Source organism: Phyllobates terribilis, unplaced genomic scaffold (assembly GCF_046119375.1).
Source record: "Phyllobates terribilis strain yellow unplaced genomic scaffold, ASM4611937v1 Scaffold_3__8_contigs__length_932513732, whole genome shotgun sequence".
NCBI classification, from domain to species: Eukaryota; Metazoa; Chordata; class Amphibia; order Anura; family Dendrobatidae; genus Phyllobates; species Phyllobates terribilis.
In genome coordinates, this window is record NW_027362763.1 from 785,481,007 (window position 1) to 785,499,015 (window position 18,009).

The following is an 18,009-nucleotide window of genomic DNA, read 5'->3' on the forward strand; positions in this document are numbered from 1 at the left end:
ATGATTGAGGAGCACACTAAGGATTTAGATCTGATGATGGGAAATTCAGCTGACAGTTAAAGGGAACCTGTCATATTGTAGCCTGATTTGAAGACAGCATGGTATAGAGTAGGAGAAGCTGAGCAGAATGTTAGGACCCGGACCTTCAGGAGGGGAATGCATGGCTTTATTATGCATTATGTTCTTCTCTTGAAGGGTTAAATTGCGGGAATTGTTTCCTGCTGTATTTTACCCGCTTTCTGCGGATTGGTGAATGCATCTAGCTTGTCAGTGGGGTGTTGCAGGGGAAGATTATTTATTCCCCATGCCACAGCTACTGAAAGGGCTAGGATATTAGTAAACATTCGTGAGACATGGTGTTAAGCCCTCATGGATGGAGCCAATTATGTCCTTAATGGCGGGGCCAAATTTAAAAATTCTGACCAGTGTCAATTTATGAGGTAATAAATTTGGAACACTTCAACGGATCCCACTGATTCTGAGAATGTTTTTTTGTGACATATTGTACTTCATGATAGTGGTAAAATTTCTTCGATAAAACTTGTGTTTACTTGTGAAAAAATGGAAATTTGGCGAAAATTTTGAAAATTTTGCAATCTTCAAACTTTGAATTTTCATACCCTTAAATCAGAGAGATATGTCACACAAAATAGTTAATAAGTAACATTTCTCACATGCCTCCTTTACATCAGAACAATTTTGGAACCAACATTTTTTTTTGTTTGGAAGTTATGAGGGTTAAAAGTTGACCAGTGATTTCTCATTTTTCCAATAAAATTTACAAAACCATTTTTTTAGGGATCACATCACATTTGAAGTGACTTTGAGGCATCTATATGACAGAAAATACCAAAAGTGACACCATTCTAAAAACTGCACCCCTCAAAGTGTTCAAAACCACATTCAAGAAGTTTATTAACCCTTCACGTGCTTCACAGGAACTGAAGCAACATGGAAGGAAAAAAATAACATTTAACTTTTTTCACAAAATGTTTACTTCAGACCCAATTTTTTTTTATTTTCACAAGGGCAACAAGAGAAAATGGACCACAAAATTTGTTTTGCAATTTCTCCTGAGCATGACAATATCCAATTTGTGGGGTAAAAATACTGTTTGGGTGCATGCCAGGGTTCGCAAGGGAAGGAGCACCATTTGACTTTCTGAATGTAAAATTTGCTTGAATAATTAGCGGACGCCATGTCGCGTTTGGGGAGCCCCTGATGTGCTTAAACAGTGGAAACCGCCCACAAGTGACACCATTTTGTAAACTAGACCCCCCAGGGAACTTATCTAGATGTGTGGTGAACACCTTGAAACTCTAGGTGCTTCACAGAAGTTTATAACATTGAGCAGCAAAAATAAAATTGTCACATTTTTCCCACAAAAATGTTTTTCAGCCCCCAAGTTTGCATTTTCATGAGGGCAACAGGAGAAATTGCCTCATGCCATTTGTTGTGCAATTCCTCCTGAGTAAGCCAATACCCCAAATGTGGGGAAAAACACTGTTTGGGCGCATGGCAGGGTTCTGAAGGAAAGGAGCACCATTTGACTTTTTGAATGTAAAATTTACTTGAATAATTAGCGGACGCCATGTTGCATTTGGGGAGCCCCTGATGTGACTAAACTGTGTAAACCCGCCACAAGTGACCCCATTTTTGAAACTATATCCCTCAGGGAACTTATCTAGATGTGTGGTGAGCACCATGAACCTCCAGGTGCTTCACAGAAGTTTATAACGTAGAGCCGTAAAATTAAGAAATCTATTTTTTTTCCACAAAAATGTACTTTTAGCCCTAATTTTTTTTATTTTCACAAGGGTAACAGGAGAAAATGGACCCCAAATTTTTTTGTGTAATTGCTTTTGAGTCTGGAGATACCCTATATGTAGAGGAAAACTATTGTTTGGGCACACGGCAGGGCTTGGAAAGGAAGGAGTGACGTTTGTAATGCAGATTTTGATGGAATGGTCAGCGGGTGTCATGTCGTGTTTGGAGAGCACCGGATGTATCTAAACAGTGGAACTCCCCGCTCAAGTGACCATATTTTGGAAACTACACCCCTCAAGGATTTTATTCAGGGGTATAGTGAGAATTTTGAACTCACAGGTACTACACAGAACTTGATAACATTAGGTCGTCATACTGAAAATTTTATTTTTTTCACGAAAATGTAGTTTTAGCCCCAAATTTATAATTTTTGCAATGGATAATAGAAGAAAATGGACCCCATAATTTGTTATGCTATTTCTACTGAACGCGATGATGCCCCATATGTCATCAGAAATTATTGTTAGGCCACACGTCAGGGAGGGCTGAGAAGGAAGGAGCATTATTTCGCTTTTGGAACATAGATTTTGGTAGAATAGTTTGTGGGTGACATTTGCGGAGCCCCTAAGGTGCCAGTACAGCAGAAAAACCCCAAAAGTGACCCCATTGTAGAAATTACACATCTCTATGAATTCATCTACTGCTGCAGTGACTATTATGTAACATCCATGCCAGGCTTTATTCTGGAGAATTCCAAATATGCCAGTTTAGTGCCCATACATTGTGCCCCTATAAAGTGTAGTGTCCCCATACATTTATCCTGGTGACACACACCCCATAAATTAAGTGCTCTTCCCGCTACAATAATGCCAAACATGTGTCTGCTTACTGCGGATTAGGCATAGTGGGGCTCACAAAGAGGGGGCATTGGGACTTGGGAGCACAGAATTCACTGGATTTTATTTGAGGGGGCGGCGGGAGCTGTCGCTTTTCCAGAATCTTTGCTCTACCAGTAACGTGGGACCCCCTGTAGTCCCAGTAACAGATGACGGACCTCAGAGGGGGTTGGTTTTGTATGGGATAAATTAAGGGTTTTATTGGTAACATTTTGGGGTACATAATTTTTTATTACTTCCAGAATATGACTGGATCGCCAGTCTACGTTGAGCACTTACGACTAGGTTTCCGTGTAAATCCCACAAAAATGCGATTCAGACAAAACCTCCAATGGAACCACCCAAAACGAGGCAGATGGAGACACGTTGGAGCCCGTTTGACATCTGCTCTGGTGGTCTCCATCTTTTTAGGTGCACACAGATCTGTGGTACCCACACTTGTGCGCTAAAAAAAAGCCTAAAATGTTTGTACGCCGCCAGAACAGAGACTAGTCCAAAGAGACTCCATTGGCCTCATAAGTGAGTGGGTCCATCTGGGTTTTTAGTCTGAATTGCGGTTTTGGTGAATTTACACGGAAACCCCAATGTAAGCGCTCAGCGGAGAGCGCAGGATAAACGTGAGCCAAGCCTTATTCAGATTTTTTGGAGGCAGAATGAGGAAATAGACAGAAGTACCAGAATAGTCCTTATTTTTATTTTTGTGCTGTTCACCATGCGGTATAAATGATAAAGCGGATTTATTCTTCGGGTCGGTGCTATTACAGCGATACCAGATTTATATGGGTTCTTTTAAGTTTTGTTGCTATCACACAGTAAAAATGCTTTTTTTATAAAAAGTAGTTATTTTCGTCACCATATTCTGAAAGCTGTAACTTTTTATTTTTTGGTGAATAGAGCTTTAAGCGGGCTTATTTTTTTGGTACCATTTTGGGGCACATAGTAATGTTTTATCACTTTTTATTCAGATTTTTCAGACACAGAATGACCAAAAAACAGCAATTCAGTTATTGTTTTTATTTTTTATTTTTTGCGCTGTTCGCCATGCGGTAAAAGTGATAAGACGGATTTGTCTCCCGGGTTGCTACGATTACAATGATACCAGATTTATATATTTTTTTTTATGCTTTGCTAGTTTTACAGACTAAAAACAGTATTTTCCAAAAAATTATTTGATTTTGCATTGTCACATTTTGAGAGCTATTTTATTCTTTTGCCAAATGATCCGTATTATGGCTTGTTTTTTGTGGGACGGTTTGGCGTTTTTATTTTTATAATTTTTTTATATACAACTTTTTGATCGCTTTTTATTCACTTTTTTGTGAGTCAGTATGATGAAAAAGCTTAATTTTTGGCGTGATTTTAATTTTTTACACCATTCGCCAAATGGACTAAATAACGAGTCAGTTTTATAGAGCGGGTCGTTCCAGACGCAGCGATACCAATTATGTGTACTTTTTTTGTTTATTTTTGCTTTATCTAAAACAAACGCTGTGTTTTGAGCGGCTAAACGGATATTAGTGATTTGTGTGAACTTTTTGTGTGTTATTTTAACTTTTTTACACATTTTATTGAACTTTTTTTACTTTTTCACCAACTTCCACTGTGGGACATGTGTGATTGTCACTTTGATAGCTGGTCTCATGCTCTGCACTACCTCTGTACTGCAGTGCATGAGACCTGTCAGTGAGTCATGTCTGACTCACTGACTGCCTGTGAGACCAAGCTTACTGCTGGATCTCCCAGGCCACCGTACCCTGGGATCATCACATGATCTCAGGGTACCATGGTAACCATCGGGACTCGCGATGCTCATCGCAGGGGTCCGATGGTTACTAAGGGGGTCGCAAGACCCCCTGGTAAGCACTTAAATACCGCTGTCACGATTGACAGTGGTATTTAAGGGGTTAATCGGCACCGATTGGCATCGATACTGGTCGGGGCCGATACTGCAGGGTGTCAGCTGTCACAGCTCACACCCACAGGAATCACCGCTGCCGGGTGGCGCTGTTTACTTATTCCACAGCGACGCATTTTAATAGAGCTGTGAAAAAAGAACCCTTAATGACCGCAGTAAAAATGCATTACAGCAGTCGTTAAGGGGTTAAAGCTGGCAGCCCCAGAGGAGTGTGTCAGTCCTCTGCGCTGATAATCTGATATTGCTGCCCTGCCCACCCTCCCTACATATATAAATTATTTATCACGATCGTTGGGTTAGTCGTTCAGGAAACCAAATGGACAGCAGGTATTGTAAGGTAAACGGGCTTGAGCTTTTGGCTAAGCTGCAATGTCGGTTGAAAGAGTTTATTACATTAAATGTGTTTAGTAATGTATGCAAGAAATTTTAATAAAGGCCGTGGCCAAAAGTTTTTCCAACCAAATCAATGTGTGTTATGTTATTGGTTTATTATAGTGAATAGGTTTTGTTTAATATTTAATATGCAGTATAATGCAATGACAAATAGATTCAGTATAACTTGTATTTTATTCATTGAAATCCCTGGTATTTTTAAGATTATGAGTCCAGTAGGCGGTCCTACTCAGTGATTGACAGCTATCTGTGCAAATACAATCATACAGGGAATACTGTTATTTACTGAATAGGCCCGCCCATTGGATTCATATATATAATTAATAAAATGAAAGTTTTGCTGAAATAATTCCAACAAAAATGTATATCAATGTTATCATCTCCTCCAGAGCAGATTGACATCATGCCTATCAATCATATACCATTTTCAACATGACAGGTTCCCTTTAAGATGGTATTGTTATTAATTTTCCATTTGACATCTGAAGCATCCCCTTCAAAGTTCCTGTGATAGAGAGGTGTAGGGTGTCGTTTAGTTGCCTTGGCAACAATTATGCTTTATTTGTCGGCAATGTCACCCACCATCAGATTAAAACTACTGTTGGGACATGGAAACACTAACAACAATGGAGGTGTCTATAAAGTCTAATTCTGACACAAAGTTGCCATTTACTAACCTAAAGAAATTCCTACCTCAGTGCACGTGCATTATCCCAACTTGGTGCCGGACTAGGGGTCAACTTACATAATTACAACCTCCTCGAGACTTCAATATCACATGTTTTTTAATCAGTAAAGTTCTGTATGACAAATATTAATTCAGAGGGAATACAGGGCATTAGACAGGGGTGTGCAGTGGTGGCCAAAAGTATTGGCACCCCTGCAATTCTGTCAGATAATACTCAGTTTCTTCCTGAAAATGATTGCAATCACAAATTCTTTGGTATTATTATCTTCATTTAATTTGCTTGCAAGGAACAAACACAAAAGAGAATGAAGCAAAAATCAAATCATTGATCATTTCACACAAAACTCCAAAAATGGGCCAGACAAAAGTATTGGCACCCTCAGCCTAATACTTGGTGGCACAACCTTTAGCCAAAATAACTGCGAACAACCGCTTCCGGTAGCCATCAATGAGTTTCTTACAATGCTCTGCTGGAATTGTAGACCATTCTTCTTTGGCAAACTGCTCCAGGTCCCTGATATTTGAAGGGTGCCTTCTCCAAACTTCCATTTTGAGATCTCTCCACAGGTGTTCTATGGGATTCAGGTCTGGACTCATTGCTGGCCACCTTAGAAGTCTCCAGTGCTTTCTCTCAAACTATTTTATAGTGCTTTTGGAAGTGTGTTTTGGGTCATTGTCCTGCTGGAAGACCCATGACCTCTGAGGGAGACTCAGCTTTCTCACACTGGGCCCTGTATTATGTTGCAAAATTTGTTAGTAGTCTTCAGACTTCATAATGCCATGCACACGGTCAAGCAGTCCAGTGCCCGAGGCAGCAAAGCAACCGCAAAACATTAGGGAACCTCCGCCATGTTTGACTGTAGGGACCGTGTTCTTTTCTTTGAATGCCTCTTTTTTTTCCTGTACACTCTATGTTGATGCTTTTTCCCAAAAAGCTCTACTTTTGTCTCATCTGACCAGAGAACATTCTTACAAAACGATTTAGGCTTTCTCAGGTAAGTTTTGGCAAATTCCAGCCTGGCTTTTTTATGTCTCGGGGTAAGAAGTGGGGTCTTCCTGGGTATCATACCATGCAGTCCCTTTTCATTCAGACGCCGACGCATAGTATTGGTTGACACTGTTGTACCCTCGGACTGCAGGGCAGCTTGAACTTATTTGGATGTTAGTCGAGGTTCTTTATCCACCATCCGCGCAATCTTGTGTTGAAATCTCTCGTCAATTTTTCTTTTCCGTCCACATCTAGGGAGGTTAGCCACAGTGCCATGGGCTTTAAACTTCTTGATGACACTGCGCACGGAAGACACAGGAACATTCAGGTCTTTGGAGATGGACTTGTAGCCTTGAGATTGCTCATGCTTCCTCACAATTTGGTTTCTCAAGTCCTCAGACAGTTCTTTGGTCTTCTTTCTTTTCTCCATGCTCAATGTGGTACACACAAGGACACAGGACAGAGGTTGAGTCAACTTTAATCCATGTTAACTGGCTGCAAGTGTGATTTAGTTATTGCCAACACCTGTTAGGTGCCACAGTTAAGTTACAGGTGCTGTTAATTACACGAATTAGAGAAGCATCACATGATTTTTCAAACAGTGCCAATACTTTTGTCCACCCCCTTTTTTAGATTTGGTGTGGAATTATATCCAATTTGGCTTTAAGACAATTCTTTTTGTGTTTTTTCATTGAAGAAAAATTAAATGAAGATTATAATACCAAAGAATTTGTGATTGCAATCATTTTCAGGAAGAAACTGAGTATTATCTGAAAGAATTGCAGGGGTGCCAATACTTTTGGCCACCACTGTATCTACCATGGTTGCAGAGGTTGCCAAAGCGACCGGACCCTGCGGGTAAGGGGTCCGCCGATGCCAGCAAATACTTCAGCTGGATGTGTGTTCTCGGACCCAAATTCAGCTGAAGTGTATTGCGGCGCAGAGGAAACGGCAGGCTGGTCGGCACTTTGTATGGTTCTTGTGGTGCACGTGGAGGAAATGCAGATCAAACAAAGTAGGATCCCAGCACTCACATGTGAAATAATTAGCCATTTATTGTGGTCTCAACATACAAGTCATCAGACTTTTCAGCTCCTCCCGGGCTTTTTTCAATTATTTTTATTGAAAAAAAAAACGGGAGGGTCTGAAACGTCTGATAACTTGTATGTTGAGACAACAATATGCGGCTAATTATTTCACATGTGAGTGCCGGGATCCTACTTGGTTTGATATTGCGGCGCAAAGACCCGTCAGGGCCATGCGCAGCAATACACGCTGCCAGCCAATCAGAGACCAGTAGCTGACGTCAGCATGCATGTAACTGGAGGTGCATGACAGTGACATCATGCGCTCCCATCGCTTGCATGCTGGAGTCAGCTAGAGTCAGCTACCAGATTCAGAAGAGGACACCTTGTGGTGGGTGAGCGGAGGGAAGGTGAGTATAATTGTTTGGGTTTTTTTTATGCATAAAACAACAGCGGCAGAACGGGGGGCATATACCAGGATGGGGGATATATACACTGCTCAAAAAAATAAAGGGAACACTCAAATAACACATCCTAGATCAGAATGAATGAAATATTCTCATTGAATACTTTGTTCTGTACGAAGTTGAATGTGCTGACCACAAAATCACACAAAAATCATCAATGGAAATCAAATTTATTAAGCAATGAAAGCCTGGATTTGGAGTCACCCCCAATATTAAAGTGGAAAAACACACTACAGGCTCATCCAACTTTAATGTCAAAATGAGGCTCAGTATTGTGTGTGGCCTCCTCGTGCCTATATGACCTCCCTACAATGCCTGGGCATGCTCCTGATGAGGTTGCGGATGGTCTCCTGTGGGAACTCCTCCCAGACCTGGATTAAAGCATCCGCTAACTCCTGGACAGTCTGTGGTGCAACATGACGTTGGTGGATGGAGCCAGACATGATGTCCCAGATGGAGGGGGCCATAGGAGAGCAACAACCCAGCAGCAGGACCGCTACCTAAGCCTTTGTGCAAGGAGGAACAGGAGGAGCACTGCCAGAGCCCTGCAAAATGACCTCCAGCAGGCCACAAATGTGCATGTGTCGGCACAAACGGTTAGAAACCGACTCCATGAGGCTGGTATGAGGGCCCGACGTCCACAGATGGGGGTTGTGCTCACAGCCCAACACCGTGCAGGACGCTTTGCATTTGCCACAGAACACCAGGATTGGTAAAGTCGCCACTCGCGCCCTGTGCTCTTCACAGATGAAAGCAGGTTAACACTGAGATGCCATGGAGAGCGATCTGCTGCCTGCAACATCCTTCAGCATGACCGGTTTGGCAGTGGTTCTTTGGAGGGCCGCACAGCCCTCCATGTGCTCGCCAGAGGTATCCTGACTGCCATTAGGTACCGAGATGAGATCCTCAGACCACTTGTGAGACCATATGCTGGTGCGGTTGGCCCTGGGTTCCTCCTAATGCAGGACAATGCCAGACCTCATGTGGCTGGAGTGTGTCAGCAGTTCCTGCAAGATGAAGGCATTGAAGCTATGGACTGGCCCGCCTGTTCCCCAGACCTGAATCCGATTGAGCACATCTGGGACATCATGTCTCGCTCCATCCACCAACGTCACGTTGCACTACAGACTGTCTAGGAGTTGGCGGATGCTTTAGTCCAGGTCTGGGAGAAAATCCCACAGGAGACCATCCGCAACCTCATCAGGAGCATGCCCAGGCATTGTAGGGAGGTCATACAGGCATGTGGAGGCCACACACAATACTGAGCCTCATTTTGACTTGTTTTAAGGTCATTACATCCAAGTTGGATCAGCCTGTAGTGTGTTTTTCCACTTTAATTTTGGGGGTGACTCCAAATCCAGGCCTCCATTGGTTAATAAATTAGATTTCCATTGATAATTTTTGTGTGATTTTGTTGTCAGCACATTCAACTTCGTACAGAACAAAGTATTCAATGAGAATATTTAATTCATTCAGATCTAGGATGTGTTACTTGAGTGTTCCCTTTATTTTTTTGAGCAGTGTATATCAGCATGAGACCCAGGATAAGGGACATATACCAGGATGGGGGATATATATATACCAGTATGGGACCCAGGATAAGGGACATATATATCAGGATGGAGGGCATATATATACCAGGATGAGGGACATATATACAAGGATGGAGGACATATTTATATATGTATATATAATCAGGATGGGGCGATCCGAGTCCAAATCTTGCTCAGCTACCTTCCAAGTAGTGGTAATTCTCCTTTTTTCACATATCTAATGCCAGTGGCGTATCTAGACTCTGATCTAGATATGCCACTCACATTAGATAAGTGAAAAAAGGAGAATTACCACTACTTGGTGAGAAGGTAGCTGAGCTGGGAACTCATTCTGTTCCCCCAGGTGGAACTGGAGCACTTTTCTGTAGCCATCACTAGTGGGAGACCAGTGTATAGAATTTTTTATAGATTTCATTGAGTTATATGGTATCTGTATAAATTTCATTGTTCTAAGCTCCTCCTAGTGGTGCCAGTAGACAGTTAGTTGTATCATATATTGTGTGAATAGAAGCAGGCAATTACGAGCTGCATGGAGCTTTATCAGTCTATTTGTAATAGTTGTCATGATGGGCACCATGACTATGAAGCTGGGTAAACTTAGTGAGACTTCAGATTCATGAGTCCAACTTGGTTATTTAATACTTCCTCCATTTTTCAATATAAAATTGTGTACATTTTTATTATATACAATACATTTAATTTATGAAACCAGAATGCCCCTTTAAATACTACAATTATAAAATGAATCGGTTACAAATACAAAAAAGTCTGGAGCACAATCCATATCAGTTTGCCATGCCACACACCTGATTTGTGAAAAAACTCGACTGCTACAAGTGTAGATATACGCCAGGTGTCAGCTTAACAGGTGAGCCAGTAATCTGTACTGGCAATTAGAAACAGTCACATTCTCAGGTGCAGCAGATGCAATCTATAAGTACAGCACCACCTGCTGGAAAGATTTAAAAAGTATTAGTGTAGTCACACTTTTCAAAGCTTTACTGTTCAGAGAAGATGGAAATCTTTGGAGTCTTAGTATACGGTTGTGATCTTTTTGCACTTTTATTGGAAATATATTCTTAGTAGAGGAATGTGCTTGTCACTGTCAGATGTAGATTGTAAGTGACATATATGAAAAAGATTGTTTAAAAATATTACAAGGCTTTAATGATCAAATAAAAAGATAGAGAAAAGAGGAGCACGATACAACAGTGCTAGTATGATGGACATGAAATACTTATCAGCCTTAACATGTGATTCAAGATGCGAATCTAAGTTTTGCTGCGCTCAGTGCAAAAATTCAGTTTGGCACCCCCTCCTACACATAGCTTAAGGGGTTTGAGTAGTCATCATGTAACTGTTCATATGCCATTTGAATACTTAAAATAACATTCTGACTAGCTTCTCTTCCTAATTCTCTCACCATTCAGTGAAAAACTACAACCCCTGCTTCATTGAAAAAAAAAGAAGAGTAGCTAGTTGGCATGTGACCATGAGTATGAAAATCGCATATGAGTGGTCATGTGATGACCACTGGAATTGGCAAGCAGGATCAAATCCTGACAGTGAGTATATTACACACTGTTAGGATTTGACATTTTAAAGGACTTAATTTTATAATTAATGTTCCTAAGATAAATACAATTGTAGTAATCTTTAACTTGCCAGACAGCGCAATACATTATTTTATTTGACAAGGTATGGATTGCTAAATGTGTACAGCATTAGTAATGAGTGAATATGTTCGAAAAACAGTCAGAAATTTCACATTCGGCACGAATATGGCAAATTCGGATTCGTGATCGAAAATGTGAGCATTTTTTCTAAAAATTGGCTAAAATCTGTAAAATTCGGTAGGAGTGTGGGAAATTATTGCAGTGCAATAAGTATTTTTATCACTTTGGCTAGGATAGTGGTGGTGTATGATGAGAGGGGGGACAAGATTGATAGGGGAGTGGCTGGGGAGAGCTCAGAAGATCTCAGAGAAGTGGCGCGCTTGTAATCTTTTTTTTCCCAATAACTTTATGTGTGCAAATCGTGGCTAGCCAATCAGGGCGCAGGAAGCATCAGCACTGTCCAGACACATGGACTTCTGCCATTGGCTGCTGAAATCACATGTTCTTCTCTATATAAAGAGTGGGTGTGTTGTGTTAGCGCCATTTTGTGATTATAACAGGTCACAGAGGCTGCTGGTGCTGACAGTGCTCCTGCATACTGAGAGATTTTAGCTTGTTAGATAGACGGTTGCTTCCACGTCAGATAGTTTAGGTAGCTAGTGTCCTGTGTGGTTGTGAAATCGACCTTTCAGCAGATTTTTTTTTCTTGTGCCATTACTGAGGTCCACACAAAGATAGCAGGGCACATGTCATAGAAGTCTGTGCACTGCTTCAATTGTGCGCCATGCACGAGTACACCTTTAAAAATCGATTTTTTTCAGTTGCTAATATGATAGAGCAAGCCAGAGTAGTCCACCTTGTCATTTTGTGAGGTTTTAATTCAGCTGTATGCTGAGTAAAATGTTTTTTTTTCTGTGAGTAACGTGACACAACACGCTGTAAGCCACCTTGCCATTATGGAGCATTGAAATTCAGCTGCATGCAGAGGAATTTTTTTTTTCTGTGAATAACGTGATGCAGCATGCCATAAGCCACCTTGTCTTTTTGTTATGTTGAAATTCAGCTGCATGCAGAGTAAAAAAATTTTTTTTTTTCTGTGAGTAACGTGACGCAGCATGCCATAAGCCACCTTGTCATTTTGTGGTGTTGAAATTCAACTGTATGAAGAGTAATATGGCAGTACGCCATAAGCCAGTTTGTCATTTTGTGTTGTTGAAAGTCAGCTGTTTTCAGAATGAAAAATTCTATTTATTGAAATTGTATGCACTGCTCATGCAGAGTAAAAAAAAAATTTTTTTTTCTGTGACAAACATGAAACAACAGGCTAGATCTGAGTTTGTTATTGTTTGGAGCTTATCTTCTCTGTTTTACAGGCCTCATCCACACAAAAAATTTTTTTGTCTTTTACTAATATGATGCTGTAGGGGAGATCTCAGTTTGCAATTGTTTGGAGCATATCTTGTATGTTATACAGGCCTCATCAACACTGAAAAATGCTTTTCTTCTGTTACTAGCGTGATACAGTAGGGGAGATCTCAATTTGAAATTGTTTGGAGCATATCTCCTGTGTTATACAGGCCTCATCCACACTAAAAAAATTATTTCTTTCAGTTTCAAATTTTTGGTGCAGATATTGTTCTCCACACAGGGGTACTACATATGATTAAATCAAAATTGGTTTTCTTACTACTGTCTTATATTTCAGCAGGTGTGAGACAGTGAGGGGAATTATATGCAAGGGCCGGTATATATCCCCCAGGATACGCATAGAGAATTATTGAGCCCACTGGAGTGCATTGCAATCACAGGCACAGCTGTGGTTGCAGTGCAAAATAAAAGTAAGTTTGAAGTTAGTCAAACTATTTGACAAAGTCGGATTTAAGAAAACCCGTTATGGGCTTTTATTTTTGGAGTGATCTACAGGATGGTAGTGGGGCAGATCACTCCCTCCAGCCCAGGTCCTACGAGTGGCTCATGGCAACAGTTTTCCATTTAATCCTGCAGCAAAGATTTGGGTGTGTCAGTTTTTGTTTGCAAGCTGCAGAGCAGGAGGCTCTGTGCAATACAGTCCTGTGCGAGGTGAACACAGAGCCCAAGAAGGCAAAGCTTCTGACATGCCTCAGAGTGAAACGGCAGTGTAGTCGCCCATGGCAACGGTGTTTTGTTTGTATGGACTACTTGGACAATCCGGTTGTGATCCGGAGAATAAAGCTGCCTTTCACTGTCTGAGTTTTTTGAACAATAAAATACTTTAAGTTGGATTCTTGGGTCACTGCCTGTTAAATTGCACTGTGTGTACACCACCGCACTATACAGGCTACATTTCATCTTTTAATTCTTTGGTGCAGATATTGTTCTCCACACAGGGGTACACACGATAAAATCAAAATTGGTTTTCTTTCTACCGTGGTATATAAAGCAGGCTATATTTCATCTTTCAATTGTTAGGTACAAATATTGTTCTCCACACAGGGGTAAACATTATAAAATCGAAATTGGTTTTCATGGTACCGTGGTGTATAAAGCAGGCTACATTTCATCTTTAAATTCTTTGGTGCTGATATTGTTCTCCATACAGGAGTACACATTAGTGATGGGCGAATACTAAATGTGCTCAACTTAGTGGTTCAACGGTTTCTCAAAACCTACCAAGATCTGCCACAGCCGCTTGTGAAAGTACGCCACGTGTGTGCCCATTTCAGAAAGTCAGCTAAGCTTCCGCCACCCTGGTAGTACTTCAGCAGCGTTTACAGCTTCCAGCTCACCGACTAGTGTGTGTTGTCACCACATGTTGGTAATTATTGTTGCAGATGTTGGGAAGGATTTGTGAGCAGCAGAGGGCAGTTGTTGAGTACCAGCTTCAACACGCCATTGGAATTCAGGTCAACCTCTGCACATAAGAGCTCATGCGTGGGCATGGATGTCTGACATCTGTGCCATCCTCCAAAACTTTGTAAAGAGAGGAGAGAACAAGGCGCAATGGGTGACTCAGTATTGCAATTGTTAGAGGGGTGTGAGGATGGCTACTAACCTTATGAAGTTGTGCACCTCTGCACAACCCCAGTGTAAAGCTCCACAAGCTCCGCTCTGTTGGTGGCTGTCATCTATTTCCAGCGGCGTTCACAGATCCTGATCTCTCGGTGGTGGATCACGTGGTCAGGTTAGTTGCATGTAACGCCGAGATGGACGCCCAGCTTCACCAACACCCCCGGCAGCGTTCCGGAGGGGTTAGGGCAGCGCAGCTTGGAAAACCAGGGTAGTGATTCTAATTAAATTCCTCCCACAGGTGAAAGAACAATAAGTTAAAGGCAGCTCTACCGCACCCCAACAGGGGGAAAGGGACAATAAATGGATATGAATAGCGGTATCAGAGCGCCAATAACAGGGCAAAAATATTAAAAGGACTGATTTATTAATATACACACAACGCGTTTCGGTGGACACAGCCACCTTCATCAGGTGAAGGTGGCTGTGTCCACCGAAACGCGTTGTGTGTATATTAATAAATCAGTCCTTTTAATATTTTTGCCCTGTTATTGGCGCTCTGGTACCGCTATTCATATCCATTTATTATCCTCCAAAACTTTGAGGACTACACCAAGATGAGGAGCAGTGGCGATGCCATAATTAGCATCACCATCCTGCTTCTCTGTCTACTGAAACACTTGCTGCTCACAATTAAAGAGGAGGCATTGCAGGCAGAGCAAGGAACTATACAGGGTGATGCTACACAGCCCAGCCTCATCTCATCTCAACTGATTGGGTGATAATGAGTAGAGATGAGTGGGAAAATTTTCCTGCGCTTGCGGTGAGCGTGAGAGAATTCTCCTGCGCTCACGGCAAGTGCAGGAGAATTCTCCCACAGTGTCAGTGACGTTCATGAGGTGAGCAGAGTTCATTGGACATGAACTCGGCTCACCTGGATGCCGTCACAGCCAGACACTGAGGAGCGCAAGCATGCCTGCGCTTCTCAGTGTCTGCGGCATGGCAAGCTGGATGGCAGCTTTCGGCTGCGATCCAGCCTGTCATGTGAATGTAGCAGAGCTGGAGCCGTCCTGGGAACCATGGAAAGGTAAGGATGAGATTGGTTTATTATTTTACTTTTATTACAGGAGATCGTTGGCTTCAGCTGGAATGGGTGTGATGGTAAGTATGGTTTAATTTAGAACATTAAAAAAATGTGTGTTTATTTCAATTAAAGGACTTTATTCTGGGTGTTGTGTTTTTTTTTTAACTTTGACTATGGGATTAGTAATGGGGCTGTCTTATAGACGCCTCTCCATTACTAACCTGGGCTTGATGTCAGCTGGCAATATAAGCTGACATCAAGCCCAGCCCTATTACCCTACTGCCACCGCTACAGGGCAGTGGCAAGAGCGAGGCTAAGTGCCAGAATTGGCGCATCCTATGGCACCATTTCTGGGGCTGCTGACGGCTGGTGTTTCTAGCCTGGGAGGGGGCCAATATTCATGGCACCCTTCCTGGGCTATTAATATCAGCCCCCAGCTGTCTGCCTAGCCTTTGCTAGCTATTAAAATAGGGGGGACCCCACATCATTTTTTTTGGGGTCCCCCATTTTAATAGCTAGTAAAGGCTAGGTATTCAGCTGATGACTGATATTAGTAGCCTGGGAAGCTCCGTGGGTATTACCCCCTTCCCAGGCTTCAAACATCTGCCCCAGCCGTCTGCTTAACCTCCGCTAGAGACTAAAATTACGGGGAACCCAACGCCAATTTTTTTTTAATAAATCCTTTATTTTAACACTAAACTACAAGTACAGTAATCAACACTATCACTGTACTTATATATGTGACTGACATGTTTCTATCTAATCTATGTGTGATGCTCTACTCTTTCTGTTCTAAATTGTCAGGTACAGATGCTGAATTGCCGGCCAGCTTTTTTAAAGAGACGGTGCATCAAAACACTTATTTTTTTTAAATAAATCCTTTAACACTAAATGACAAGTACAGTAACCAACACTGTCACTGTACTTCTTATATATGTGACTGACATGTTTCTATCTATCTAATCTATGTGTGATGCTCTATTCTTTCTGTTCTAAATTGTCGGGTACCGCTGCTGAATTGCCGGCCGGCTTTTTTAAAGAGAGTGTCTTCTGAGCAGTTTGTCAGCTTTTGGACACCTTTGAAGGTGTTTTCTATGTGTTTTTAGTTGCCTGCCACTGGTTTTAACGGTGTTCGACGGTGTTCGACAGTGTTCTAAGGTGTTCGATGAACAGTTCCACGAACATCCCAGTGTTCGACGAACCGACCCGAACACTACTGGGGTGGCTCAACACTAATAATGAAAAGAGGAGGATTAGAAGGAGAACATGGAAAATAATCCTCTTGATGAGGACAGGGAAGTCTTGGCTGTCTTGGAAGTCATGATACCCCTCTTTCAGTCTGTGGGAAAGCTGTATGAGTTTTGCTTAATGACCTTCAGTGGCCTAAACCTTGGCTTTGCTTATGCACGTTATTTCTCAAAATGCATTGCAGATCAGGCCATTGCACAACTAGTCATGAAATTCAAGGCGTAACAATGGATCTTTGTGTGTCGAAGCACCACCGAGAAGTGTGAGCTGATGTTGGACGGGCTGCCATTGCTTATGGAACAAGCTGCATTAGAGAAATTCCTGAGAGAAATGACAGCCGGAGTAAATACGGTTTCCCTCTATGCCAGTCCTTTCACTGTGCTAAAGAATATGGCTGTGGTGAAATACAACTCTCATCAAGAAGCAGTGTCAGACTGAAGAACATTGGGCCCACCAGAGGGTTTGATTCTGAGGGCCCACTTTTCTCCCACACTCAAGAGCCCCATAGCAGCAGCAAGGTTTGCACTATGAACTTTCCTGAAGGAGAAGCCAGGGCCCACTGGAGGATTCTCCGGTTTTCTGGTAGGCCCATCTAACAGTGCCGAGAAGCAGCCATGGCTAAAAAAAGTCTCTATGAATGTTCCCTGACACTCTATGGCTGCTTTTTTACTGTGGACTGACTCCAGCAATCTATAAGACTTAAGATCCACAATCTGGCACCTTGGCAAAACCCAATTATAATAATAATCTTTTTATTTATATAGCGCCAATATATTCCGCAGCACTTTACAATTCAGACAATTTACAGAAGCTATCGGCACTGTCCCCATTGGGGCCCAGCTCACAATCTACATTCCCCATCAGTTAATCTTTGGAGTGTGGTAGGAAACAGTTGAACCCAGGGGAAACCCACGCAAATACGGGGAGAACATAGAAACTCCTTGCCAATGTTGTCCTTGGTGGAATTTGAACCCAGGACCCCAGCTCTGCAAGGCTGCAGTGCTAACCACTGAGCAACCATGCTGTCCTCTCTGTTTTTCCTCTGATATCTAACAAACAGGTCATGCTGGAGAAACTTGCACCTACTGCCACTCAGTGTTTTCAGCTCCCTTTGTTAGAAACTAATGTTTGGGCAGCCAGTTAACCAAATATAATTACTGAGATATGGAAATTGGGGGTGGCTTTGCTTCTGGTAGTGGGTGCTAAAACCAAACCATGGCGTGCCATAATTCACTGGAAATATTCCTGGCTGGTTGGAGACAAGCTCATTCCCACAGAAATGTACCATTGTCAACACACGAATGCAACGGGAGATAGAGGGGGAAGGAGGGCCCTAGAGGTATGGAACAAGGGAAGGGACACCTCCTGACACCAACCTGTGTCT